The 27,693-nt window shown below is 41.8% G+C and overlaps 1 pseudogene; it reads right to left on the bottom strand.

Moving 5' to 3' along the window:
* Positions 1 to 1,872: 1,872 nt before the first annotated feature.
* LOC148861198 (gibberellin 20 oxidase 2-like) lies at positions 1,873 to 27,612 on the bottom strand (annotated as a pseudogene).
* Between the last annotated feature and the right edge of the window lie 81 nt (positions 27,613 to 27,693).

The following is a 27,693-nucleotide window of genomic DNA, read 5'->3' as shown; positions in this document are numbered from 1 at the left end:
GAAGTACAAGTGGGTTTAGGGTAGTAGGGGCAGTCAATGAAGTTAGACCCAGATTTATCCACGCAGAAGATAATTTGGTAGAGTTGATAGTTGTTCGACTTGTCAAGAGTGCAGTCAATTGCAGGAGTTATTCCAGTTGCTTCTTGATGCTATGCTTGATTTGAAGGAAAATGTAAGGAAAGGAAGGGAAAGGTAAGGAAACTTAGACAAAATTAGTGAAGATTTCCCTACCTTTCCTTTCTTCCCTACTTTTTCCTTGAAACCAAACACAGCCTTAATGACTCGTGTGAATCTCTCCGTGCTGTAAAACAACCCGGTGGGTTCGATTCCTGCATCGATCATTAATTATTGTCCACAGCAATGGCGATCATATATACTGATAATTAATGAAGCTCCTCAAATTAAACACATATAAGGCCACAGATCAAGAAATTAGTGGGAGAAGAAGCTATATATCGTCATCTTCATATTATAACACTACCTCCTTCTTTTGAGGATTTTCAGGATATCCATTCTATCCTTGAGGTCGAGGCCTGCTTTAAAGAAATCATAGACTATCGAAGACAGAGAGTGTGCAGGTGCCATACTTGGTCCACTCGAGAGACCAGAATTCGCTGTAATTGCTTGGGCATGAATACGAGGGCCAGTTGGTTAGCAAAAATAACGGTATGAACAGTTGGTAGAAAATGGTAGAGAATACACCATACAGCCATATACGTATACATATTATAGACACAGAGTATGTTAAGGCACATGGGTATTTCTTGTTGTCCTTTCTATCTTTGATTGATGAAAACCGGAGAATAATGTGGGTCATAGGGTGTTGGGCAGGTGGGAAGAGAGTAGACATGACATAAAATTATGATTCTGAGTTAACGGTGGCCCAGCCTCCAACGGACTAAGGACAGAAGAAGCGGCTAGAATTAGAAGACGTAGCGACTTGATTGAATTATGTTACCCTTTCTTTTTATTAGGGTGAGGAAGAGGAACGTTTGGCCTTTAGTGGTTTGAATTATGTGGAGACTGGAGAGTTGAAATATATATATAATATATATATATATATATAAAAGTTATTTTAATATAATAAGACAGAAATTTTCATTTTAGGCCTTGTTTGTTTTATTTAATTAGTTAAAGTATATTTATTTGAGTAAGTATTTTTTAGCTAGGCAAAACTTGATAGGATATGTGAGATTTAATGTTATTACAAATTACAAGTTATTCTGATTTACCCATCTTACAATAAAGAGAGATATTTTTGGATACCCTCGATTATAGTAGAATCTAATATATATGAATATGGTAATTAATTTATTGATTAACCAACTTATCCCTCGTTAAATACCTATTAAAATCATGCATCTATTTGTGTTTATTTGACGAACCATTACCTTCACACTGCCCAGAATGGAACTCCCTAGATTCAATGACTGTTTATTATTACTACTTAACGGACAAAATATATAATAAAATTCTTTTAATACATAACCGACATAGAAGATGTGACCATATATTATATTTCCTCCCTAAGTTGATTTCCTCCATTCCTCCTCTATTACCACATCTCTTACGTCCTTGTCCATCTCCAGATATTATGAAATCAAAATATTAGATTGTAACGGTAAATTTTTGTCGTGAATCATCAATTTGATGTGTGTAAAGAAGATCAGCACCCACCATTGACTGGTCTACATTTTTTAGGGCAATCTCCTTTAATTTATTGTAATAGTTACTTCCCCTGAATTTTAGAAAAATTAGAGAAAAACCTCCATTCCGTCATTGACGCACACAGAAAACGTTATCTGATATATATTTTTTTAAATACCGATTTTATCCTTCATTTTGAATGCTCTCAACTTTAACTATTGATATTCATCTTGGATGCTCTAAAGGGTACACCAACTTATTTACCCTTGGACAGAGAAAGAAAGTCTGAGATTTCCTTGGTGTTTTATTGTTAACAACAACTTTATGCTACTGTCCTTGGACAACCGGAATCAAAAGAAATTAATCCTACAAAATATAAATCACTCATTCCATTCCTGCACATAAATATAACTATTGATCTTATTTATCATACAATGAACATATTACTGACGTTGACGACAAAAGCTTCAGGGTTGGGACTTATCATACAATGAACATATTACTGATGTGGTCTTGATGAAGGATGGTTAAAGAGGTTGGATCACAGTGAGGTCCCTGTTCCAAGGGTGAGTTCTAGCTTCTGGTACTGCAGATAGTAGTTAAGCCTCATTATTGAATCATTTCCTTCAAAAAAATCTCAGAAATGGGTAGGACCTACTCCAAGGCTCATTCATAAGAGCTCCATGATATATACCGAGAGAGAGAACTCATAGCCTCATTGGTAAACCCTCCTATGTGAATCGAACCAACGAAATAGAGGACAAACACGACAAGAAAACACGTACATCAATTAATTAAGCAACAAAGTTTGAGAAAATATTCAAGGAAAAATAGAGGAAATATTCACTCATGACGTTGAGGAAATATCCTTCCACGGTTTTGTGTGGTTGTTGGTGGGCTGAATAGCTGAAGGAAAGGGTCTTTCCAACGTAGTTTGAAGAAGTAGCTAGTAAACCTACCAGCATATCCACAGTTCTTGCTGGTCTTCCTCTAAGCCCAATGCTTTTCGTGGAGTGGCATGTCAAAGAACAAATCCATGTAGCAATGAGCATCAACTATGAATCGAGCTTTTACTCCGTGATTTAAAAGAAGAAAGAAGTTGTGTTTCTTATATGCCTCCCCCACAAGCCTCAGTGCTTCCCAGGCTGCAAATGGGTCACTAGAAAGGAACCCACCTGATGCAGCAAGATCTAGGCACTCTTAGCTGCCTGAGACTTGGCTCCTAGCTGTGACGGATGGGACCTGAGAGGAAGAGGAAGAGGAAGGTGAAGGGTTCCTGGGGAGCTCTCATGGCGGGAACACTCCGATGGCTAAGTTAGAACTCTTGAGGAAACTCAAAGAAGACACAGAGAGTTAAGAGTGTGAAAGTGCTAGCTTCAATACTTTAGCTTCGTGAGGGTTGGGATCCTTGTATACCGAAGCTCGGCCACATCAGGCGTAACCGCCACTGCCCTAGCCGTTACCACCAGGGTAGGGGTAGCAGGTGCAGGCTGCTGCTACAGGTTGCTATTACAAGGTATGGACTCGATAGGCGTGCCATGCTTTTAAGCGACGGCAGGCAGAACGCTGCCTGGCAAGTGATCCGAGCATTGCCACCGGATCTGGTAGGTACAAATGTCAGGCAAGCATGGATGTAAGGCAGATCTCCCTGCAGTCTGCCGAGCTACCATACACCGAACCACCTAGGGCAGATTTACCTTGCATCGAGGTGCCCGCACTAGAGGCAAGCCTTAAGCAAGTTCGAACAGGAATCTCGATGATGCTGCCCCAGTTAGACAGTTTTGTATGCCCTTAGCTTCAATCAAAATGATGTACTTTATGAGTTTATTGTAAATGAATAAAAGTGCATATTTGATTCATGTTCCCTTTGTATGTTTCTGTGTAATACCTTTAAATTGGACACTTAATGAGACTCATGTTATTTTAGAATGTTCATAGCCAATGGACCGGTCTAGGGAGACCTATCTTGACAAGGCTGACAATGTGGTGCCAACAAGTCGGTTGGGGTGGCTTGTCTCAGCTACCGGGGTGAGACCCCAGGCACATACAGTGTGGGATTAATTGAATCTTTGAACTGGACCAGATTTCCAGTATTACCCTGGACCTTGGAGATTGATGGGCAAAACTGGAAAATTACACCTGACCCCTAGACTCGATTATGATACTGCACTAAGTGTCGGATTAGGTTGTCTTTGATATACTAATCAGCGAGATCTTTAGCGGGGGTCAAAACCCGGGTATGTTGGGATAGTCTGAGAATTCATTTGAGTGGGTGATCATAGTGTCAGGATCAGCACCTTTGTCGGACAAAGGTAATGATCGGGGATGCACTCTCACTGATGGAAACCAAGACTGCCGGCAGTCGATTTCAATCGTTGAAATTTGATTTGCAAAATATATTTTATATGAGATATAAAAGTATATAAATTATGGTTTTGCAATGATTTGCAAAAGGTTTTAATTCCCGGGATCCATGAGAGAGTGCAACACTGTTCCTTGCAGCCGAGGGAGATGTCCTCTCTTGTCGGGCAGTGTATGATCATTATGGGCTGAGAGGTTAAGTGTAAGACCATTGAGGATAATACCTGATGGGCTAATCTTGCATCTGCCCACAGTCCTTGGGTGTTACAAGGTGGCTTGGCCCAAGGACCACTTAGGGTAAGTGTTGGGCCCATAGAGCTCATCTGATGGGTTTTAGGGTGTGCACTGTCCATAACAGTGTATTCAGCCAAGCCTTGTAACAAAGGCTGGGCTGAACCCAAGTGGCTGATGTGTAGATCAATGTTTGGGTCCCATGCCTTACAAGGAAGCCCAACTGGGCAATAGTTTGGAAGGCTTAATGAACACATAACCCTAAATGGGCTTTAAGCCCATTTCGAACTGGGCTAATTTGATTAGTCTTTAAGGGGCGAATTCTGAGATAAGACCAACTGATAGGATTGGGCCCACACCCTATCCACTCAGAGAGCCCAAGATCTAAATGAGATTTAGATTTGAAACCCTCTTAATTAGATTAGGAACTGGCTAATCTAATCTACAAATAAGATAAGGATTATCCCTTATCTTAAAGGGATTTATAATCCAGATATGATTTGGGTTAGCAACTCCTAATGGGATTAGGAGCTGATCCCTTTAATTCTATAAAAGGAAGAGGGGGCGGTAGACTTTAGACACAACATCCAACACACAGACAACCAGCAGTCTTGTCTTCAGAGCTGAGATCACAGAAGAAAGAATTCTGCACCCTGCAAATTCTCTTTAGCCGCCTCCTTCCTACAGCCGCCGCCTATAGCAATTCGATCTCCATTCCTTGGGAGAAATCAAGATTGGATCTTGATTCCAATCTTTTGGAGAAAAGATTGGTAGGAGTTGTATTCACAAGCTGTCTAGGTGATTCTTGGGAAGAATCAGGTTCTTAGGAAGGACACTACTGATTCTGCTCCACCTTCCACTGTGCCATCTTCGGTGGGAGCAGATTTTGGTTTCTACCTTGGGCGTGAACACCTCCATTGAGAGATATTATTTCTCTGTATCAGGTATTATCTCTCTCTCCTCCTTTTGGTTCAGATCTGGTTCAGTTTATGGTTCAAGAATGATCCTTGAAAATATAATTTTCTAAATAGGGAATTCAATTCCCAGTTGAAGGAAAAGAAAAGTTTTTGAAATTCGCCCCCTTTATTCCACAATCTTGGGCATCCATATGATGGATTTCCTATCCCTTCAGTGGTATCAGAGCCAGGTTCAAATCTTGAACCATTCTGTTTCATATCTGAACCTGCACAAATAGGGAGAAGGCGTTCTACCTAATTTGCGCAAATATGGGTTTTGGGAAATTTGTTCCCAAAATAGATGGGCAAATAATCTAAAATTAATTTTAAATAAATCTGAAATTATTAAGAATAGTTCTTTATAATTTTCTTGATTTATGGGTTGTTCGTACAAGAGGAGATCGAAATCTTGGTTTGCATAGGGAGAACTGCAAGATTTGCAATTTATTGAATTTATTTATTACATTTGGTCTGTAAATATTTTTTTTTTAATTCTAGACCCATTGTATAGGCATTCGATCTGATGTAATAATTAATATAAATAGGATTTCTATTTATTTATTTTTTAATTTTGGATCGACGATGGCGGCGCAAAGAAGGAGATTTCGCAGATGGGAGATTCGCTATTTGCGATTTGTAGTTTAAGAAATTGCAATCTGTGATCTAACCTCTGTTTTACAGGATGGAGTGTGCGAATAGCCTTGATTAACTGATTATTGTTTTTCGTTTATCAGTTATTTAATTTCAGATTATTTTCTTAAATTAAGGATTTAATTAAAAATCAAACCCTAGACCAATTCGAACAAAGATTGGTTCAAAGTGTTTGGACGAATTCTAAGGTTTAATCAAGGCTGAAAGTCAGCCCTAATTTTCCCACTAATGGGCCTAAGGATTGATATTTAATTAAATGGTTAATTCGGCCCAGCCTATAAAGGCCCAGTTTTAAATAGTTAAAACTGCAAAAGCCCATTTTAAAGGATAAAGCTATATGGGCCGAACTGGGTAACCCTAATTCAGCCCATATACCTAGATAATATTAATGGTTAATATTATGGAATTTTAACGGGCTTCCAACGGGCCTTACAGATAATTAATTGATTTGATCAATTTATCCCTGCATGAGATGTATGGATGTGTGATGTGCTGCGTACATGGGCCATAAGTGCTTGGCCCATGCTCATTCGACAATGGCTCTTGCGCACACCATGGCTGAATGCACATCATTGCCATGGTGTCCCTTTTGGTCATGGATGACCTCCCTCAGTGGTGGGCCCCATACCTCATCAAGAGGTTACGTGCAGAACCCTAGCCGATTTAATGCCCACCGAAATCTAGCTTTATGAAAGTCAGTGGGAGCCACTTTGGTTTGACCTAAATCAAACTATGGCGTAATTTTTGTTCCCTCCAACTAATATGAGTGCTTGTGATAGGGAGATTCATATGATGAACTCTCTAAAGGCCTTCCATCATTAGCATGAGGATGGGTCATTTAGTAATGAAGAAATGCACCAGAAAATGGGCTATCCATTTGCTGTTGGGCTTGTCTGAGTGTTTCATAAGATGATAGGTGCGTCATAGACCGATGTGGGAGGGGCTTCACCCAAAAATGGGAACTCTCTCACGATACCTTGGCATTCACGAATATGATGGGTAAGCACTCTCTGGATAGAAAGGTTTACCTGAAAACGGCTCTGAACCTTTTCTGACAGAGGCCAAAGGGAAAACTCATATGATGAGTGGATGTGATCCTTCACAGAAAGGTGGTGGGGTTATGCAGCTGAAACATTTGTCTCCATGCACCCTATGTGATTTCCCACATTTCCAGAGACAACCCGTAGTCTCTGTCACTGAGAAAGGAGGGAAATCTCAGAGATGAATAAATGGAAATGGATTGTAGATTAAAAGCCATATCTATGAAATGAACATGAATCAAATTAGGTTGTGGACTGATGTTTGCTCTTTTATCAGAAAATGGCAAACGGAACTTTTGCAAAACTTCTTGATGACAAGAAGCTTAAGGGCACAAACTATGCCGACTGGTATAGGAACCTTATGCTGGTCCTAGCTTCAGAAATGCTGGACAAAGTGGCAAAGAATCCTGCCCTAGAGCGTCCGGGTGACAGGGCTTCCGAGGCCCGAAGGAGAGACTATCAGGAATGGGAGGAGAAAAACTCCCTAGCCCGGTGTTACATCATCGCCTCCTTGGACAACCCAATACAGAGGCAGTTCGATCAGATCGAACATGCCAATGACATATTGGACAGCCTGAGGATGATGTATGAAGAGCAGAATCGTTCAACTCGGCAAAATGTCTTGAAGCAGTTCATGACCACTCAAATGTCCAAGGGCCAACAAGTTCATGACCATTGTCTTCGGATGATGGGTTACATCAATGAACTGGAGGCTCTTGGATCTGGGCTGGACCTCGCAACCCAGATTGATGCTATCCTTAATTCTTTGCCTCCTTCCTTTAATCTGTTCATCATGAACTATAACATGAACAAGTTGAATGTCAGCTTGCAAGAGCTCAGCAATATGTTACAAAGAGTTGAAGAACTGATTAAAAAGGATGAGCCTGTAGCTATGCTTGTTGAAACTAGCAAAGCGGGCAAGAGAATTGTCCTACCTACCTGGAATCCAAGAAAGGTAATTTTGAAACTTGTGTTATAGAAACCAATTTATTGGTAGTTTCTACGTCCTGGTGTATTGACTCCGGGGCTTCAACTCATGCGTGTAACTCACTGCAGGGGTTCAAGGTAAGCAGAAGGCTGAGTGAAGGAGAAGTCACTCTCTACTTGGGGACTACTGCAATTGTTGCAGTCGCGGCAATAGGAACCGTGGAGTTAATTTTTAGAGAAGGAAAAGTTGTACTGAAAGATTGTCTTTATGTACAAAACTTAAGAAGAAATTTGATTTTTGTTTCAAAACTGTGTTCAGATGGTTATTCTGTCTTCTTTAATAATACAATTACTATTAAAAGAAATAACAAATTCATCGCATACGGGGAACTGGAGAACGGTCTCTATGTTCTACATCCTTCTCTAGAAACTAACATAACCGAAACTACGTCGGCTGAAATCCCCAAGAAAAGAGCCCGTCATACAGTTAATCCCACGTGTCTGTGGCACTACCGACTTGGCCACATCGGTGTTGACCGAATCACAAGGTTGGTAAAGGATGGTCCTTTGGATTTTCTAACTGTAGAAGATCTTCCCACCTATGAGCCTTGCCTACAAGTTAAGATGATGAAACGGCCATTTAACAGTAAGCCTGAAAGATGTACAGGCACACTTGACCTAATACATACTGATGTATGTGGTCCCCTAAGTGTTAGGGCACGGAATCAACACATGTATTTCATCACTTTCACAGATGATTTCTCACGATATGGTTACGTGTACCTAATGAGACACAAGTCTAAATCCTTTGAAAAGTTCAAAGAGTTTAGACAAGAGGTCGAGAAATAGTTGGGGAGAGAAATTAAAGCCCTTCGATCTGATCGAGGTGGCAAATATCTCTCTAACGAGTTCAGGGACAACTTAAAGGACAATGGAATAGTATCACAATTATCTCCTCCTGCTACAGCACAACTTAACGGTGTTTCAGAGAGGAGGAATAGGACCTTATTGGATATGGTCCGGTCACTTCTCATACACTCAAAGTTACCCACATCCTTAAGAGGTTACGCATTAGAGACTGCGATTTACGTGCTGAATCGGGTTCCAACCAAATCGGTTCCGAACACTCCATATGAACTTTGGACCGGAAAGAAACCAAGTGTCAGACACTTGAAGATTTGGGGTTGTCCAGCACATGTTAAAAGAACGAGTGCTAACAAATTGGAATCCAAAACCAGTCGTTGCCTATTTGTAAGCTACCCAAAAGGCTCTGTAGGTTACCTTTTCTATGACCCAATTGAGCAGAAAGTGTTCTGCAGTCGAAATGCCCAATTCTTGGAGACTGATTATATCCTGGACACCCATCGTCAGGAAATTGTTCTTGATTAGGAGAGCTCAGGAGCAGTGGGAGATGTCCCACAAGTTCCAGGTAGTGACCAACCTAGAAGATCCACTCGGGTATCCAGGCCACCAGTCCGTTATGGTTATGACCAGGATAGTTACCTGGTGGAAACCTTAACTAGTGAGGAGGATCCCGTGACTTACGCGGAAGCTAAGTTGGACATAGATTCCCAGAAGTGGGTCGAGGCCATGAGAGCAGAAATGAACTCAATGGAGACAAATGGAGTCTGGACTCTAGTAGATCCGCCCTCTGGGGTAAAAGCAATCGGTTGCAAATGGATTTACAAGAGGAAGAAGGGACCCGATGGTAGGGTTGAGACCTTCAAAGCTCGTTTGGTGGCGAAAGGGTACACTCAGAAAGAGGGCATCGATTATGAGGAAACCTTTTCGCCTGTGGCCATGCTTAAATTCATTAGGATCTTGCTAGCTGTAGCAGCATACCATGATTTTGAGATTTGGCAAATGGATGTCAAAACTGCATTCCTGAATGGAGATCTTACTGAAGATATCTATATGCAGCAGCCGCAAGGCTTCATAGCTGTGGGTTAGGAAAACATGGTGTGTAAAGTTAATAGATCCATTTATGGACTTAAGCAAGCTTCTAGAAGTTGGAACATCCATTTTGACTCTGCCGTCAAATCGTTTGATTTCGAACAGAATCCGGATGAACCCCGTGTTTACAAGAAGTACAGTGGAGATAAGGTTACCTTCTTGGTTCTGTATGTAGATGACATTCTACTCATTGGGAATGATGTAGGAATGTTGACTATGGTGAAAGTATGGCTTTCACAGCAATTCACCATGAACGATCTTGGAGAGGCCTCTTATATACTGGGTCTTCGACACTATAGAGATAGATCGAAGCAGATAATAGGATTATCCCAATCTGCCTACATTGACAAAATAGTCAAAAGATACGACTTGGAAAACTCCAAGAAAGGAAATGTTCATTTCAGGCATGGAGACACTCTCTCCAAGAAGATGTCTCCCAAGACTACTGAGGAGATTGATGGCATGAAAGACATTCCCTATGCCTCTGCCATAGGGAGCATCATGTATGCCATGCTGTGCACTCGCCCTGACATTGCTCAGGTAGTGAGTGTAGTAAGCAGATTTCAGGCCAACCCAGGGCAGGAGCATTGGACTGCTGTGAAAAACATACTTAAGTACATTCAAAGGACAAAAGAGTTTTGTCTAGTAATCGATGGTAGATCACTACAGATCCAAGGGTATACAGATGTCGATTTCTAGTCGGATCCAGATGATAGAAAGTCTACATCTGGATATGTTTTCACGATAGGATCGTGTGTTGTTTGCTGGAAAAGCAACAATCAGTGGTCCACTACAAACTTCACGACCGAGGCAGAGTACATTGCGGCAAGTGAGGCTGCCAAAGAAGCCGTGTGGATGAAGAAGTTTGTTCATAGGTTAGGAGTAGTTCCGTCCAGCACATCACCCATCCCATTGTTGTGTGACAACAATGGAGTTATTGCTCAGGCTAAGGAGCCACGAGCCCACTCGAAGTCGAAGCACATCGTTAGGAAGTACCATATACTGAGGGAGATTGTTGGTAGAGGGGACGTCCTGATTCAAAAGGTAGCATCAGCGGAAAATGTAGCAGACCCATTGACAAAGCCACTATCACAGAAAGTGTTTGAGAAACACGTTGAAAGCATGGGACTCCGGCTAGTACCTGATTGGACCTAAGTGCAAATGGGAGCTGTTAGACAGTATTGTATGCCCATAGCTTCAATCAAAATGATGTACTTTATGAATTTATTGTAAATGAATAAAAATGCATATTTGATTCATGTGCCCCTGGTATGTTTCTATGTAATACCCTTAAACTGGACACTTAATGAGACTCGTGTTAATTTAGAATGTGCACAGCTAGTGGGTCGGTCTGGGGAGACTTATCCTGACAAGGCTGACACTGTGGTGCTACCAAGTAAGTTGGGGTGGCTTCTCTCAGCTACCGGGGTGAGATTCTAGGCACATACAGTGTGGGATTAATTGAATCTTTGAACTGGACCAAATTTCCAGTATTGCCCTGGACCTTGGAGATTGATAGGCAAAACTGGAAAATTACACCTGACCCCTAGACTCGATTATGATACTGCACTAGGTGTCGGATTAGGCTGTCTTTGATATACCAATCAGTGAGATTCTTACCGGGGGTCAAAACCTGGGTATGTTGGGACAGTCTGAGAATTCATCTGAGTGGGTGATCATAGTGACAGGATCTGCCCCTTTGTCGGACAAAGGTAATGATCGGGGATGCACTCTCACTGATGGAAACCAAAACCGCCGGCAGCCAATTTCAATCATTGAAATTTGATTTGCAAAATATATTTTATATGAGATATAAAAGTATATAAATTATGGTTTCGAAATGATTTGCAAATGGTTTTAATTCCCAGGATCCATACTTGAGAGAGTGCAACACTGTTCCATGTAGCCGAGGGAGAGGTCCTCTCTTGTCGGGCAGTGTATGATCATTATGTGCTGAGAGGTTAAGTGTAAGATCATTGAGGATAATACCTGATGGGATAATCTAGCATCTGCCCACAGTCCCTGGGTGTTACAAGGTGGCTTGGCCCAAGGACCCCTTAGGGTAAGTGTTGGGCCCATAGAGCCTGTCTGATGGGTTTCAGGGGGTGCACTGTCCATAACAGTGTATTCGGCCAAGCCTTGTAACAAAAGCTGGGCTGAACCCATGTGGCTGATGTGTAGATCAATGTTTGGGTCCCATGGCATACAAGGAAGCCCAACTAGGCAGCAGTTTGGAAGGCTTAATGAACACATAACCCTAAATGGGCCTTAAGCCCATTTTGAACTGGGCTAATTTGATTAGTTTTTAAGGGGCGAATTCTGAGATAAGATCAACTGATAGGATTGGGCCCACACCCTATCCACTCAGAGTGTCCAAGATCTAAATGAGATTTAGATTTGGAAACTTCGTAATTAGATTAGGAACTAGCTAATCTAATCTACAGATAAGATAAGGATTATCCCTTATCTTAAAGGGACTTCTAATCTAGATATGATTTGGGTTAGCAACTCCTAATGGGATTAGGAGCTGATCCCTTTAAGTCTATAAAAGGAAGAGAGGGCGGTAGCCTTTAGACACAACATCCAACACACAGACAACCAGTAGTCTTGTCTTCAGAGCTGAGATCACAGAAGAGAGAATTCTGCACCCTGCAAATTCTCTTTAGCCACCTCCTTCCTGCAGCCGCCGCCTATATCAATTCGATCTCCATTCCTTGGGAGAAATCAAGATTGCATCTTGATTCCAATCTTTTGGAAAAAAGATTGGTAGGAGTTGTATTCACAAATCGTCCAGGTGATTCTTGGGAAAATCAGGTTTTTAGGAAGGACACTGTTGATTCTGCTCCACCTTGCACTGCGCCATCTTCAGTGGGAGCAGATTTTGGTTTCTACCTTGGGCGTGAACACCTCCATTGAGAGATATTATTTCTCTGTATCAGGTATTATCTCTCTCTCCTCCTTTTGGTTCAGATCTAGTTCAGTTTATGGTTCAAGAATGATCCTTGAAAATATGATTTTCTAAAAAGGGAATTCGATTCCCAGTTGAAGGGAAAGAAAAATTTTTGAAATTCGCCCCCATTATTCCACAATCTTGGGCGTCTATATGATGGATTTCCTATCCCTTCAACCAGGATAGTTACCTGGTGGAAACCATGACTATTGAGGAGGATCACGTGACTTACGCACGGAACCTATGTTGGACATAGATTCCCAGAAGTGGGTGGAGGCCATGAGAGCAGAAATGGACTCAATGGAGACCAATGGAGTCTGGACTCTAGTAGATCCACCCTCCGGGGTAAAAGCAATCGGTTGCAAATGGATTTAAAAGAGGAAGAAGGGCCCCGATGGTAGGGTTGAGACCTTCAAAGCTCGTCTCGTGGCAAAAGGGTACACTCAGAAAAAGGGCATCGATTATGAGGAAACATTTTCGCCTGTGGCCATGCTTAAATCCATTAGGATCTTGCTAACTATAGCAGCATACCATGATTATGAGATTTGGCAAATGGATGTCAAAACTGCATTCCTGAATGGAGATCTTATGAAAGATATCTATATGCAGCAGCCGCAAGGCTTCATAGCTGCGGATCAGGAAAACATGGTGTGTAAACTTAATAGATCCATTTACGGACTTAAGCAAGCTTCTAGAAGTTGGAACATCCGTTTTGACTCTGCCATCAAATCATTTGACTTCGAGCAGAATCCGGATGAACCCTGTGTTTATAGAAAGTACAGTGGAGATAAGGTTACCTTCTTGGTAGGAATGTTGACTACGGTAAAAGTATGGCTTTCACAGCAATTCTCCATGAAAGATCTTGGAGAATCCTCCTATATACTGGGTCTTCGACTCTATAGAGATAGATTGAAGTGGATAATAGGATTATCCCAATCTGCCTACATTGACAAAATAATCAAGAGATACAGCATGGAAAACTCCAAAAAAGGAAATGTTCCTTTCAGGCACGGAGTCACTCTCTCCAAGAAGATGTCTCCCAAGATATCTGAGGAGATTGATGAAATGAAAAACATTCCCTATGCCTCTACCATACGGAGCATCATGTATGCCATGTTGTGCACTTGTCTAGACATTGCTCAGGTAGTGAGTGTAGTAAGCAGATTTCAGGCCAACCCAGGCAGGAGCAGTGGACTGCTGTGAAAAAATTACTTAAGTACCTTCGAAGGACAAAAGAGTTTTGTCTAGTATTCGATGGTAGCACACTACAGATCCAAAGGTATACAGATGTCGATTTCCAGTGGGATCCTGATGATAGAAAGTCTACATTTGGATATGTTTTCATGATAGGATCGTGTGCTGTTTGCTGGAAAAGCAGCAAACAGGGGTCCACTGCAGACTCCACGACCGAGGCCGAGTACATTGCCACAAGTGAGGCTGCCAAAGTAGCCGTGTGGATGAAGAATTTCGTTCACGAGTTGGGAGTAGTTCCGTCCAGCACATCACCCATCCCATTGTTGTGTGACAACAATGGAGCTATTTCTCAAGCTAAGGAGCCACGAGCCCACTCGAAGTCGAAGCACATCGAGAGGAACTACCATGTACTGAGGGAGATTGTTGGTAGAGGGGACGTCCTGATTCAAAAGGTAGCATCAGCGGAAAATGTAGCAGACCCATTGACAAAGCCACTATCACAGAAAGTGTTTGAGAAACATGTGGAAAGCATGGGACTCTGGCTAGTACCTGATTGGACCTAAGTGCAAGTGGGAGCTGTCAGACAGTTTTGTATGCCCTTAACTTCAATCAAAATGATGTACTTTATGAGTTTATTGTAAATGAATAAAAGTGCATATTTGGTTCATGTTCCCTTGGTATGTTTCTGTGTAATACCCATAAACTGGACACTTAATGAGACTCGTGTTAGTTTAGAATGTTCAAAGCCAGTGGGTCGGTCTGGGGAGACTTATCCTAACAAAGCTGACTTTGTGGTGCCACCAAGTCGGTTGGGGTGGCTTGTCTCAGCTACCGGGGTGAGACCCTAGGCACATACAGTGTAGGATTAATTGAATCTTTGAACTGGACCAGATTTCCAGTATTGCCCTGGACCTTGGTGATTGATGGGCAAAATTGGAAAATTACACCCGACCCCTAGACTCGATTATGATACTGCACTAGGTGTCGGATTTGGCTGTCTTTGATGTACCAATCAGTGAGATCCTTAGTGGGGCTCAAAACCTGGGTATATTGGGATAGTCTGAGAATTCATCTAAGTCGGTGATCATAGTGACAAGATCAGCCCCTTTGTCGGACAAAGGTAATGATCGGGGATGCACTCTCACTGATGGAAACCAAGACTGCCGGCAGCTGATTTCAATCGTTGAAATTTGTTTTGCAAAACATATTTTATATGAGATATAAAAGTATATAAATTATGGTTTCAAAATGATTTGCAAAAGGTTTTAATTCCCAGGATCCATACTTGAGAGAGTGCAACACTGTTCCTTGCAGCCGAGGGTGAAGTCCTATCTTGTCGGGCAGTGTATGATCAGTATGGGCTGAGAGGTTAAGTGTAAGACTATTGAGGATAATACCTGATGGGCTAATCTTGCATCTGCCCACAGTCCCTGGGTGTTACAAGGTGGCTTGGCCCAAGGACCACTTAGGGTAAGTGTTGGGCCCATAGAGCTCATCTGATGGGTTTCAGGGGGTGCACTGTCCATAACAGTGTATTCGGCCAGGCCTTGTAACAAAGGCTGGGTTGAACCCATGTGGCTAATGTGTAGATCAATGTTTGGGTCCACGCCATACAATGAAGCCCAACTGGGCAGCAGTTTGGAAGGCTAAATGAATACATAACCCTAAATGGGCCTTGAGTCCATTTCGAACTGGGCTAATTTGATTACTCAATAAGGGGCGAATTCTAAGATAGGATCAGTTGATAGGATTGGGCCCACACCCTATCCACTCAAAGAGTCCAAGATCTAAATGAGATTTAGATCTGGAAACTTCCTAATTAGATTAGGAGATGGTTGATCTAATCTGCAGATAACATAAGGATTATCCTTTATCTTAAAGGGACTTCTAATCCAGATATGATTTGGGCTAGCATCTCCTAATGGGATTAGGAGCTGATCCCTTTAAGTCTATAAAAGGAAAAGGTGGCAGCAGCCTTTAGACACAACACAACAGACAACCAACAGTCTTGTCTTCAGAGCTGAGATCACAGAGGAGAGAATTCTGCACCCTGCAAATACTCTCTAGCCGCCTCCTTCCTATAGCCGCCACCTATAGCAGTTCGATCTCCATTCCTTGGGAGAAATCAAGATTGGATCTTGATTCTAATCTTTTGGAGAAAAGATTGGTAGGAGTTGTATTCACAAGCCATCCAGGTGATTTTTGGGAAGGATCAAGTTCTTAGGAAGAACACTATTGATTTTGCTCCACCCTACACTACGCCATCTTTAGTGGGAGCAGATTTTGGATTCTACCTTGGGCGTGAACACCTCCATTGAGAGATACTATTTCTCTGTATCAGGTATTATCTCTCTCTACTCCTTTTGGTTCAGATCTGGTTCAGTTTATGGTTCAAGAATGATCATTGAAAATATGATTTTCTAAATAGGGAATTCGATTCCCAAGTGAAGGGAAAGAAAAATTTTTGAAATCCGTCCCCTTTATTCTGCAATCTTGGGCGTCCATGTGATGGATTTCCTATCCCTTCAGTGGTATTAGAGCTAGGTTCAAATCTTGAACCATTCTATTTCAGATCTGAACCTGCGCAAATAGGGAGAAGGCGTTCTACCCAATTTGCACAGATATGGGTTTTGGGAAATTTGTTCCCAAAACAGATGGGCAAATAATATGAAATTAATTTTAAATAAATATGATTATTATTTAGAATAGTTTTTTATAATTTTCATGATTTATGGGTTGTTCGTAGAAGAGGAGATCGAACTCTTAGTTTGCGTAGGGAGAACTGCAAGATTTGTAGTTTATTGAATTTATTTATTACATTTGGTCTGTAAATAATTTTTTTTTTATTTTAGACTCAATGTATAGGCACTCGATCTGATGTAATAATTAATAGAAATAGGATTTCTATTTATTTTTCATTTTGGATCGAAGATGGCGCCGCAGAGAAGGAGATTTCACAGATGGGAGATTCGCTGACTGCGATTTACAGTTTAAGAAAATGCAATCTGTGATCTAACCTCTATTTTACAGGATGAGTGTGCGAACAGCCCTGATTAACCTTTTTTTTTGTTTTTCTTTTATCAATTATTTAATTTCAGATTATTTTCTTGAATTAAGGATTGAATTAAAAATCAAACCCTAGACCCATTTGAACCAAGATTGGTTCAAACTATTTGGACCAACTCTAGGGTTTAATCAAGGCTGAAAGTTTGCCCTAATTTTTCCCACTAATGGGACTAAGGATTGATATTTAATTAAATGGTTAATTCGGCCCAACCTGTAAAGGCCCAGTTTTTAATAGTTAAAACTGCTAAAAGCCCATTTAAAGGATAAAACTATATGGGTCGAACTAGGTAACCCTAATTCAGCCCATATACCTAGATAATATTAATGGTTAATATTATGGAATTTTAGCGGACTTCCAATGGGCCTTACATATAATTAATTGATTGGATCAATTTATCCCTGCATGAGATGTATGAATGTGTGATGTGCTGCGTACATGGGCCATAAGTGCTTGGCCCATGCTCATTCGACAGTGGCTCTTGCGCACACCATGGCTGAATGCACATCCTTGCCACGGTGTCCCTTTTGGTCATTGGATGACCTCCCTCAGTGGTGGGCCCCCACACCTCATCAAGAGGTTACGTGCGGAACCCTATCCGATTTAAGGCCCACCGAAATCTGGCTTTATGAAAGTTAGTGGGAGCCACTTTGGTTTGACCTAAATCAAAATAGGGCGTAATTATTTGTTTCCTCCAGCTAATATGAGTGCAAGTGATAGGGAGATTCATATGATGAACTCTCTAAAGGCCTTCCATCATTAGCATAAGGATGGGTCCTTCAGTAATGAGGAAACGCACCAAAATGGGCTATCCATTTGCTGTTGGGATTGTTTGAGTGTTTCATAAGATGATAAGGGCGTCATAGACCGATGTGCGAGGGGCTTCACCAGAAAATGGGAACTCTCTCACGGTATCTTGGCATTCACGAATATGATGAGTAAGCACTCACTGGACAGAAAGGTTTACCTGAAAACGGCTCTGAACCTTGTCTAACAGAGGCCAAAGGGAAAACTCATATGATGAGTGGATATGATTCTTCACAAAAAGGTGGTGGGGTTATGCAGCTGAAACAGTTGGCTCCATGCACCCTATGTGATTTCCCACATTTCTAGATACAACCCGTAGTCTCCATCTCTGAGAAAGGAAGGAAATCTCAGAGATGAATAAATGGAAATGGATCGTAGATTAAAAGCCATATCTATGAAATGAACATGAATAAAATTAGGTTGTGGACTGATGTTTGCTTTTTTATCAGATAATGGCAAATGGATCTTTTGCAAAGCTTCTTGATGACAACAAGTTAAGGGCCCAAACTACACCAACTGGTACAAGAACCTTATGCTGGTCCTACCTTCTAAAAAACTGGACAAAGTGGCAAAGAATCCTGCCCCGGAGCATCCGGGAGACAAGGCTTCTGAGGCCCGAAGGAGAGGCTATCAGGAATGGGAGGAGAAAAACTCCCTAGCTCGGTGTTACATCATCGCCTCCTTGGATAACCCAATACAGAGGCAGTTCGATCAGATCGAACTTGCCAAGGACATATTGGACAATCTGAGGACGATGTATGCTGAAAAAATGGTAGGATCCATCTAATGGACGCCAAGAAAGGTGCGGAATGGGGGGGGCGAATTTCAAAAAAATTTCATACCTTCTTCCAACTAGGAATCATATTCCCTAAATTTAGATTACATTATTCAAGGATTCTATTTGAAGCACAAACAAACCAGATCTGATCCAAAAGGAAACCGGAAGGATTATATCTGATCCGGAGAAATAATATCTCCCAAAGTTGGAGTTCACACCCAAAGAAGTAACCAAGATCCGCTCCTGCTAAAGATGACACAACTGTGGATGGAACGGAACCAGCAGGGTGCGTCTTACACACTGGATTCTTCACAAAAACCCTTTGGAAACCTTGAACACTGAATCCTAGTGTCTTTCTTGCAAGACTATTGTCAAAAACTGCTTTCTTGACTTCCTGTTGCTGCAAAGATCCAATCTTCCAACAGGTAGTGGCGGCGGCTGAAGGAGGAGAAGTCCAGGGATGAAGAGGGCAGAACTGTCTCTTCTCTCTAGAGTCTGTGAGAGATCAAATCTCATATTGTAGGATGTGTTTCTTGCTTACTGAAACCCCCTAGTTCGAAATCTGATATTTCTGCTAGGGTTTTCTCCTCTTTCTTCTTGATTAAGAAACCTCCCAATATTTTGGGAGTTATCCCAATCCAAATCAATATTTGGATAGAGGTTAATCTTAATCCTATATGCAGATTAAGTTAGTTAACTCTTGATCTTATCAGGAGGTTAACAAATTCAAATATAATTTGAATTTGGTCTCTTAAAGTGGTCAAGGTCAAAGACCCAATCCTTTTACTAACAATAATCTCAGATTCGCCCTATGAACTGGTGATCATATCAACCCAATTCGAAATGGGCTTTTCGCCCATTAAGTGTTCAGTGTTTAACTAGTTTCCAACCTGCTGCCCAGTTGGGCTTCTTTGTATGGCGTGGGACCCAAGCATTGATCTACACACCAGCCACATAGGTTTGGCCTAGCCTTTATTACAAGGCCCAGCCAAATTCACTGAAAGACTCAGTGACCCGCTTGAGCCCGTCACATGGACCCTATGGGCCCAACACATACATTAAGTGATCCCTGGGCCAAGCCATCTTATAAAATCCCAGGGACTGTGGGAAGGTGCAAGATTAGCCCATCAGGTATTATCCTAAATGGTCTTACACTTAACCTCTCAGCCTTTAATGATCAAGCACTGCCCGACAAGAGAAGACCTCTCTCTCGGCTGCAAGGAACAATGTCGCACTCTCTACTCACATGGATCCCGAGAATTAAAACCTTTTGCAAATCTTTTGAAATCGTACATATATATATATATATATATCTTAATTTTGCAAAACAAAATTCCAACGATTGAAATCAACTCCCGGCAGTTTGGTTTCCATCAGAGAGAGTGCATTCCCGATCATTACCATTGTCCGACAAAGGGGCTGATCCTGTCACTATGACCACTCACTCAGATGAATTCTCAGACTTCCCCAACATGTCCAGGTTTTGACCCCCACTAAGGATCTCACTGATTGACACATCAAAGACAGCCCGATCTGACACCTAGTGATGTGTCATAATCGAGTCTAGGGGTCAGGTGTAACTTTCCAGTTTTGCCCATCTGTCTCCAAGGTCTAGGGCAATACAGGAAATCTAGTCCGGTTCAAGGGTCCAAGCAATCCCATACTGCAGGTGCCTTGGGTCTTACCCTGATGGCCGAAACAAGCCATCCCAACACTTGGTGGCACACCAGTATCAGCCTTGACAGGAAAAATCTCCCCAGACTTATCTAATGGCTGTGAACATTTAAAAATAACACAAGTTTCTATAAGTGTCCAGTTTTAGGGTCTTACACAGAATTATACCAAACAACATGAATCAAACATGCACTTTAATTTATTTCCACTAAATAACAAAAGTACATCAAATCCGATTGAAGCTAAGGGCATACAAGACTGTCTAACAGTATGAAGAGCAAAATTGTTCTACTCGGAAAAAGATCTTGAAGCAGTTCATGACCACTCAAATGTCCAAGGGCCAACAAGTTCACGACCATTGTCTTCGGATGATGGGCTACATCAACGAACTGGAGGCTCTTGGATCCGAGCGTACTAAAAGTGACCGGACCATGTCCAACAAGGTCCTATTCCTCCTCTCTGAAACACCGTTGAGTTGTGGTGTAGCAGGAGGAGCTAGTTGTGACACTATCCCATTGTCCTTTAAGTAGTCCTTGAATTCGTCAGAGAGATACCCGCCACATCGATCTGATCGAAGGGCCTTAACTTCTCTCCCCAACTGTTTCTCGACATCCTGTCTGAACTCTTTGAACTTTTCAAAGGATTCAGACTTGTGTCTCATTAGGTACACGTAACCATATCATGAAGAATCATCTGTAAAGGTGATGAAGTACACGTGTTGATTCCGTGTCCTAACACTCAGGGGACCACATACATCAGTATGTATTAGGTCAAGTGTGCCTCCAGATCTTTTAGGCTTACCGTCAAATGGCTGCTTAGTCATCTTACTTTGAAGGCAAGGCTCACAAGTGGGAAGATTTTCTACGGTTAGAAAATCCAAAGGACCATCGTTTACCAGTCTTGTGGTTCGGTCAATACCCATATGGCCAAGTCGGTAATGCCAGAAGCACGTGGGATTAATTGTATCACGATTCCTTTTCTTGGGATTTTCGACCGACGTAGTTTCGGTTATGTTAGTTTCTAGAGAAGGATGTAGAACATAGAGACCATTCTCCAGTTCCCCGCATGCGATGAATTTGTTATTCCGTTTAACAGTAATCATATTACTAAAATAAACAGTATATCCATCAGCACACAGTTTAGAAACAAAAATTAAATTTCTTCTCAAGTTCTGTACATAAAGACAATCTTTAGGTACAAGGACTCCTTCTCTAAAAACTAATTCTACGGTTCCTATCGCCGTAGCTACAACACTTGCAGTCGTTCCCAAGAATAGTGTCACCTCGCCATCACTCAATCTTCTGCTAACTTTGAACCCCTGCAGTGAGTTACATGCATGAGTTGAAGCCCCGGAGTCAAAACACCAGGACACAGAAGTAACTAACATATTAGTTTCTATGACACAAGTTTCGATGTTACCTTTCTTAGATTCCAGGTAGGCAGGACATTTCCTCTTCCAGTGGCCGGTCTGTTTGCAGAAGTGACAGACATCCGACGCCTTGTTCTTCTTCTGCTTCTTGGGTTTGGCAGCTTTCTTCTGGGGCTTCTTTGCCTTTCTCTTTTTCTTGTCCAATCTGTTAGCTTCAGCAAGCATAACCACAGGCTCATCCTTCTTTAAAAGATCCTCGGCCCTCTGCAACATATTTCTGATTTCCTGGACGCTGACATTCAGCTTATTCATATTGTAGTTCATAGTGAACACATTAAAGGAAGAGGGCAAAGAATTCAGGATGGCATCCACTTGCGTGCCAAGATCTAGCCTGGATCCAAGAGCTTCAAGTTCATTAATGTATACCATCATCCGAAGACAATGGTCATGAACTTTCTGCCCCTTGGACATCTGCGCGGTCATGAACAATTTCAGGACCTTCTATCGAGTAGAACGATTATGCTCTTCATACATTGTTCTTAGACTGTCCAATATGTCCTTGGCTAGTTCGATCTTATCAAACTGCCTCTGTATTGAGTTGTCTAATGAGGCAATGACAAAGCAGCGGGCTAGGGAGTTCTTATCTTCCCATTCTTGGTAGTCCACAACCTTAGTTTGATTCATGTTACCTACATAGATATGACTTTTAATCTATGTTCCATTCCCATTTATTCATCTCTGAGATTTTCCCTCCCTTCTCAGTGACGGAGACGACGGAATGTCTTTGGAAATGTGGGAAATCACATAGAGTGCGTGAAGCCAACTATTTCAGCTGCATAACCCCACCACCTTTCTATGACGGATCATATCCACTCATCAAATGAGTTTCCCTTTGGCCTCTGTCAGACAAGGTTCAGAGCCATTTTCAGGTAAACCTTTCTATCCAGTGAGTGCACACCCATCATATTCAGGTTACGCCAAAGTACCTTGAGAGAGTTCCCATTTTTTGGTGAAGCCCCTCCCACATCGGTCTATGACACCCCTATCATATAATGAAACACTCTAATAGATGCAACAGCAAATGGATAGCCCAATTTTATGGTGCGTTTCCTCATTACTGATGGACCCATCATTGTGCTAATGATGGAAGGCCTTTAGAGAGTCCATCAAATGGATCTCCCTATCACAGGCACTCATATTTGCTTGGAGGGAACAAAAATTACGCCCTAGTTCTAATTTAGGTCAAACCAAAGTGGCTCCCACTGACTTTCATAAAGCCAGATTTCTGGTGGGCCTCAATCGGCTAGGGGTTCTGTACGCACCCCTTTTCAGGGTTGTGGGGCCCACCAAGTGGAGAGGGGTCATCCAATGACCTTAAGGGACACCATGGCAATGATGTGCATTCAGCCATGGTGTGCGCAAGAGCCACTAACAAATTAACATGGGCCAAGTGCTTATGGCCCATGGTCACAGTACATCATACATCCAAACATCACATGTAAAGGAAGAATTGATCCAATCAATTAACTACTATAAAGCCCATCGAATGGCCCATTTAAAACTTAAAGCATTAACAATTAATTTTTACTAGGTGTATGGGCTGAATTGTAGTTAGCAGTTCGACCCATACACCTTTTCTCATAACAATGGGCTTTTGCAGTTTTAACCCTTTAAAATTGGGCTTTATAGATGGGCCGAATTAATCCCTATAACTGAACATCAGATTTGGAATAATCAGTGTGAGAAAAAATGGACTGAAAAACAGCTCCCTTCGAATCTCAAATTCGGTCCAAACAATTTTGGTCCAATCTTGTCTGAAATGGTCCAAAACCGATTTTCAATTCAAGAATTAATTCAAGAGAGATCTGAAATTAATAATTTTTTTATTTTAGACAATCACAAATCAAAAATATGGATTGTTCATACCACCTGCAAAATAGAGGTTAATCACAAAAGTTACAGTTTCATAAACTGTAAATCGCAATATGCGATTTCTCCATCTGCAAATCTCCAGCGCCGCCATCTTCTTCCTTTTTCTTTAATCAAGAAAATAAATAAAAAACATAAATCCTATTTCTATTAATTAATTACATTCTTGATCAAATCCTATACATTCAGTCTAGAAAAATAAAAAAAAATTATTTACAGACCGAATAATAATAAAAGGAAGAAAAAAGGGTGCGCAGACTATCTGTGCCAAATCTGCACTGCAATCTCCAGGTTCGAACAGTCCATTAAATAAAAAAATAAATAAAAAACAATTCTAAATAAATTTTTGGATTTAACAAAATTAATTTTAGATCAGATCTGATTTTCTTTTGGTTCAAGATTCGAACCTGTGGCTCTGATACCATTGAAAGAATGGTAGGATCCATCTAATGGATGTCAAGAAAGGTGCGGAATGGGGGGGCGAATTTCAAAAAAAATTCCTACCTTCTTCCAACTGGGAATCATATTCCCTAAATTTAGAATACATTATTCAAGGATCCTACTTGAACCATAAACAAACCAGATCTGAACCAAAAGGAAACATGAAGGATTAAACCTGATCCGGAGAAATAATATCTCCCAAAGTTGGTGTTCACGCCCAAAGAAGTAACCAAGATCCGCTCCTGCTGAAGATGACACAATTGTGGATGGAACGGAACCAGCAGGGTGCGTCCTACACACTGGATTCTTCACAAGTACCCTCTAGAACCTTGAACACCGAATCCTAGTGTCTTTCTTGCAAAACTATTGTCAAGAATTGCTTTCTTGACTTTCTGTTGATGCAAAGATCCAATCTTCCAACAGGTAGTGGTGGTGGCTGAAGGAGGAGAAGTCCAAGGACGAAGAGAGAAGAACTGTCTCTTCTCTCTAGAGTCTGTGAGAGATCAAATCTCAGATTGTAGGATGTGTTTCTTGCTTACTCAAACCCCCTAGTTCGAAATCTGATATTTCTGCTAGGGTTTTCTCCTCTTTCTTCTTGATTAAGAAACCTCCCAATATTTTGGGAGTTATCCCAATCCAAATCAGTATTTGGATAGAGGTTAATCTTAATCCTATCTACAGACTAAGTTAGTTCACTCCTGATCTTATCAGGAGGTTACCAGATTCAATCTAATTTGAATTTGGTCTCTTAGAGTGGATAAGGTCAAAGTCCCAATCCTTTTACTAACACTAATCTCAGATTCGCCCTATGAACTGGTGATCATATCAGCCCAGTTCGAAATGGGCTTTTGGCCCATTAAGTGTTCAGTGTTTAACTAGTTTCCAACCTACTGCCCAGTTGGGCTTCTTTGTATGGCGTGGGACCCAAGCATTGATCTACACACCAGCCACATGGGTTCGGCTCAATCTTTATTACAAGGCCCAACCGAATTCAATGAAAGACTCAGTGACCCCCTTGAGCCCATCACATGGACCCTATGGTCCCAACACTTACATTAAGTGGTCCCTGGGCCAAGCCATCTTATAAAAACCTAGGGACTGTGGGCAGGTGCAAGATTAGCCCATCAGGTACTATCCTAAATGGTCTTACACTTAACCTCTCAGCCCTTAATGATCAAGCACTACCCGACAAGAGAATACCTCTCTCTCGGCTGCAAGGAACAGTGCCGCACTCTCTACTCACATGGATCTCAATAATTAAAGCCTTTTGCAAATCTTTTGAAACCGTACATATACATATATATATATATATATATATATATATATATATCTTAATTTTGCAAAACAAAATTCCAACGATTGAAATCAACTCCCAGCAGTTTGGTTTCCATCAGAGAGAGTGCATTCCTGATCATTACCATTGTCCGACAAAGGGGCTGATCCTGTCCAGTCACTTCTCATACACTCAGAGTTACCGACATCCTTTTGGGGTTACGCATTAGAGACTGCGATTTACGTGCTAAATCAGGTTCCAACCAAATCGGTTCCGAATACTCCATATGAACTTTGGACCGGAAAGAAACCAAGTGTCAGACACTTGAAGATTTGGGGTTGTCCAGCACACGTTAAAAGAACAAGTGCAGACAAGTTGTAATCCAAGACCAGTCGTTGCCTATTTGTAGGCTACCCAAAAGGCTCTATAGGTTACCTTTTCTATGACCCAAGTGAGCAGAAAGTGTTCTACAATCGAAATTCCAAGATCTTGGAGACCGATTATATCCTGGACATCCATAGTCAGGAAATTGTTCTTGATGATGGATACCTCAGGAGCAGTGGGAGATGTCTCACAAGTTCCAGGTAGTGACCAACCAAGAAGATCCACTTGGGTATCCAAGCCACCAGTCCGTTATGGTTATGACTAGGATAGTTACTTTGTGGAAACCTTGACTAGTGAGGAGGATCCCGTGACTTATGCGGAAACTATGTTGGACATAGATTCCCAGAAGTGGGTGGAGGCCATGAGAGCAGAGATGGACTCAATGGAGACCAATGGAGTCTGGACTCTAGTAGATCCGCCCTTCGGGGTAAAAGCAATCGGTTGCAAATGGATTTACAAGAGGAAGAAGGGCCCCGATGGTAGGGTTGAGACCTTCAAAGCTCGTTTGGTGGCAAAAGGGTACACTCAAAAAGAGGGCATCGATTATGAGGAAACCTTTTCGCCTGTGGCCATGCTTAAATCCATTAGGATCCTGCTAGCTGTAGTAGCATACCATGATTTTGAGATTTGGCAAATGGATGTCAAAACTGCATTCCTGAATGGAGATCTTACTGAAGATATCTATATGCAACAGCCGCAAGGCTTCATAACTGCGGGTCAGGAAAACATGGTATGTAAACTTAATAGATCCATTTATGGACTTAAGCAAGATTTTAGAAGTTGGAACATCTGTTTTGACTTTGCCGTCAAATCGTTTGACTTCGAGCAGAATCCGGATGAACCCTGTGTTTACAGGAAGTACAGTGGAGATAAGGTTACCTTCTTGGTTCTGTATGTAGATGACATTCTACTCATTGGGAATGATGTAGGAATGTTGACTACGGTGAAAGTATGGATTTCACAACAATTCTCCATGAAAGATCTTGGAGAAACCTCCTATATACTGGGTCTTCGACTCTATAGAGATAGATCGAAGCGGATAGTAGGATTATCCCAATCTGCCTACATTGACAAAATAGTCAAAAGATACAGCATGGAAAACTCCAAGAAAGTAAATGTTCCTTTCAGGCATGGAGTCACTCTCTCCAAGAAGATGTCTCCCAAGAATTCTGAGGAGATTGATGGCATGAAAGACGTTCCCTATGCCTCTGCCGTAGGGAGCATCATGTATGCCATGCTGTGCACTCGCCCTGACATTGCTCATGCAATGAGTGTAGTAAGCAGATTTCAGGCCAACCTAGGGCCTGAGCATTGGACTGCTGTGAAAAACATACTTAAGTACCTTCAAAGGACAAAAGAGTTTTGTCTAGTATTCGATGGTAGTTCACTACAGATCCAAGGGTATACAGATGCCGATTTCCAGTCGGATACAGATGATAGAAAGTCTACATCTGGATATGTTTTCACGACACGTGGTCCGCTCTTGGAGTTCGCCCATGGCATAGAGGCGACTGGGTCTTATTGTGCCAAGGTCTTTGTTAGCTCGGCATTTTGGCCCTTAAGCCCAGAGAGTGACTCGTCTATTCAGTTATTTATAGGTCTTCTAGGGTTTCAAGCTTGTATGTTCCTTCCACGAGTACTCGCTTTACTCGGTAGGGTCCTTCCCAGTTTGGACCAAGCTTGCCAATGCTGGGCTCAGGCACCATAACCTTACGGAGAACCAGGTCGCCAACACAGAGAGTCCACTTTTTGACCTTGGTGTTATAGTACCGAGCTACTCTTTGCTGGTAGGCCGTGGTCCTAATGTATGCGAGGTCCCCGTACTTCGTCAAGCAGGTTGAGGTTGGTACGTAGCTTGTCGTCATTTGCCCTGCCATCATATGCTTCTAATCTCAGCGAAGGAACTTCAATCTCGGCTGGAATGACTGCTTCGATGCCGTATGTGAGGTTAAAGGGTGTTTCTCCTATGGCAGTCTTTTCCATAGTACGGTAGGCCCATAATACACTGGGCAGCTCATTCGTCCACAATCCCTTAGCTCGGTCCAGCCACACTTTTAGTCCTTG

This window comes from Nelumbo lutea, chromosome 4 (genome assembly GCF_056320005.1).
Source record: "Nelumbo lutea isolate HS-2025 chromosome 4, American lotus-T2T, whole genome shotgun sequence".
Classification (NCBI taxonomy): Eukaryota; Viridiplantae; Streptophyta; class Magnoliopsida; order Proteales; family Nelumbonaceae; genus Nelumbo; species Nelumbo lutea.
This window is presented reverse-complemented; position numbering and strand designations above follow the sequence as displayed.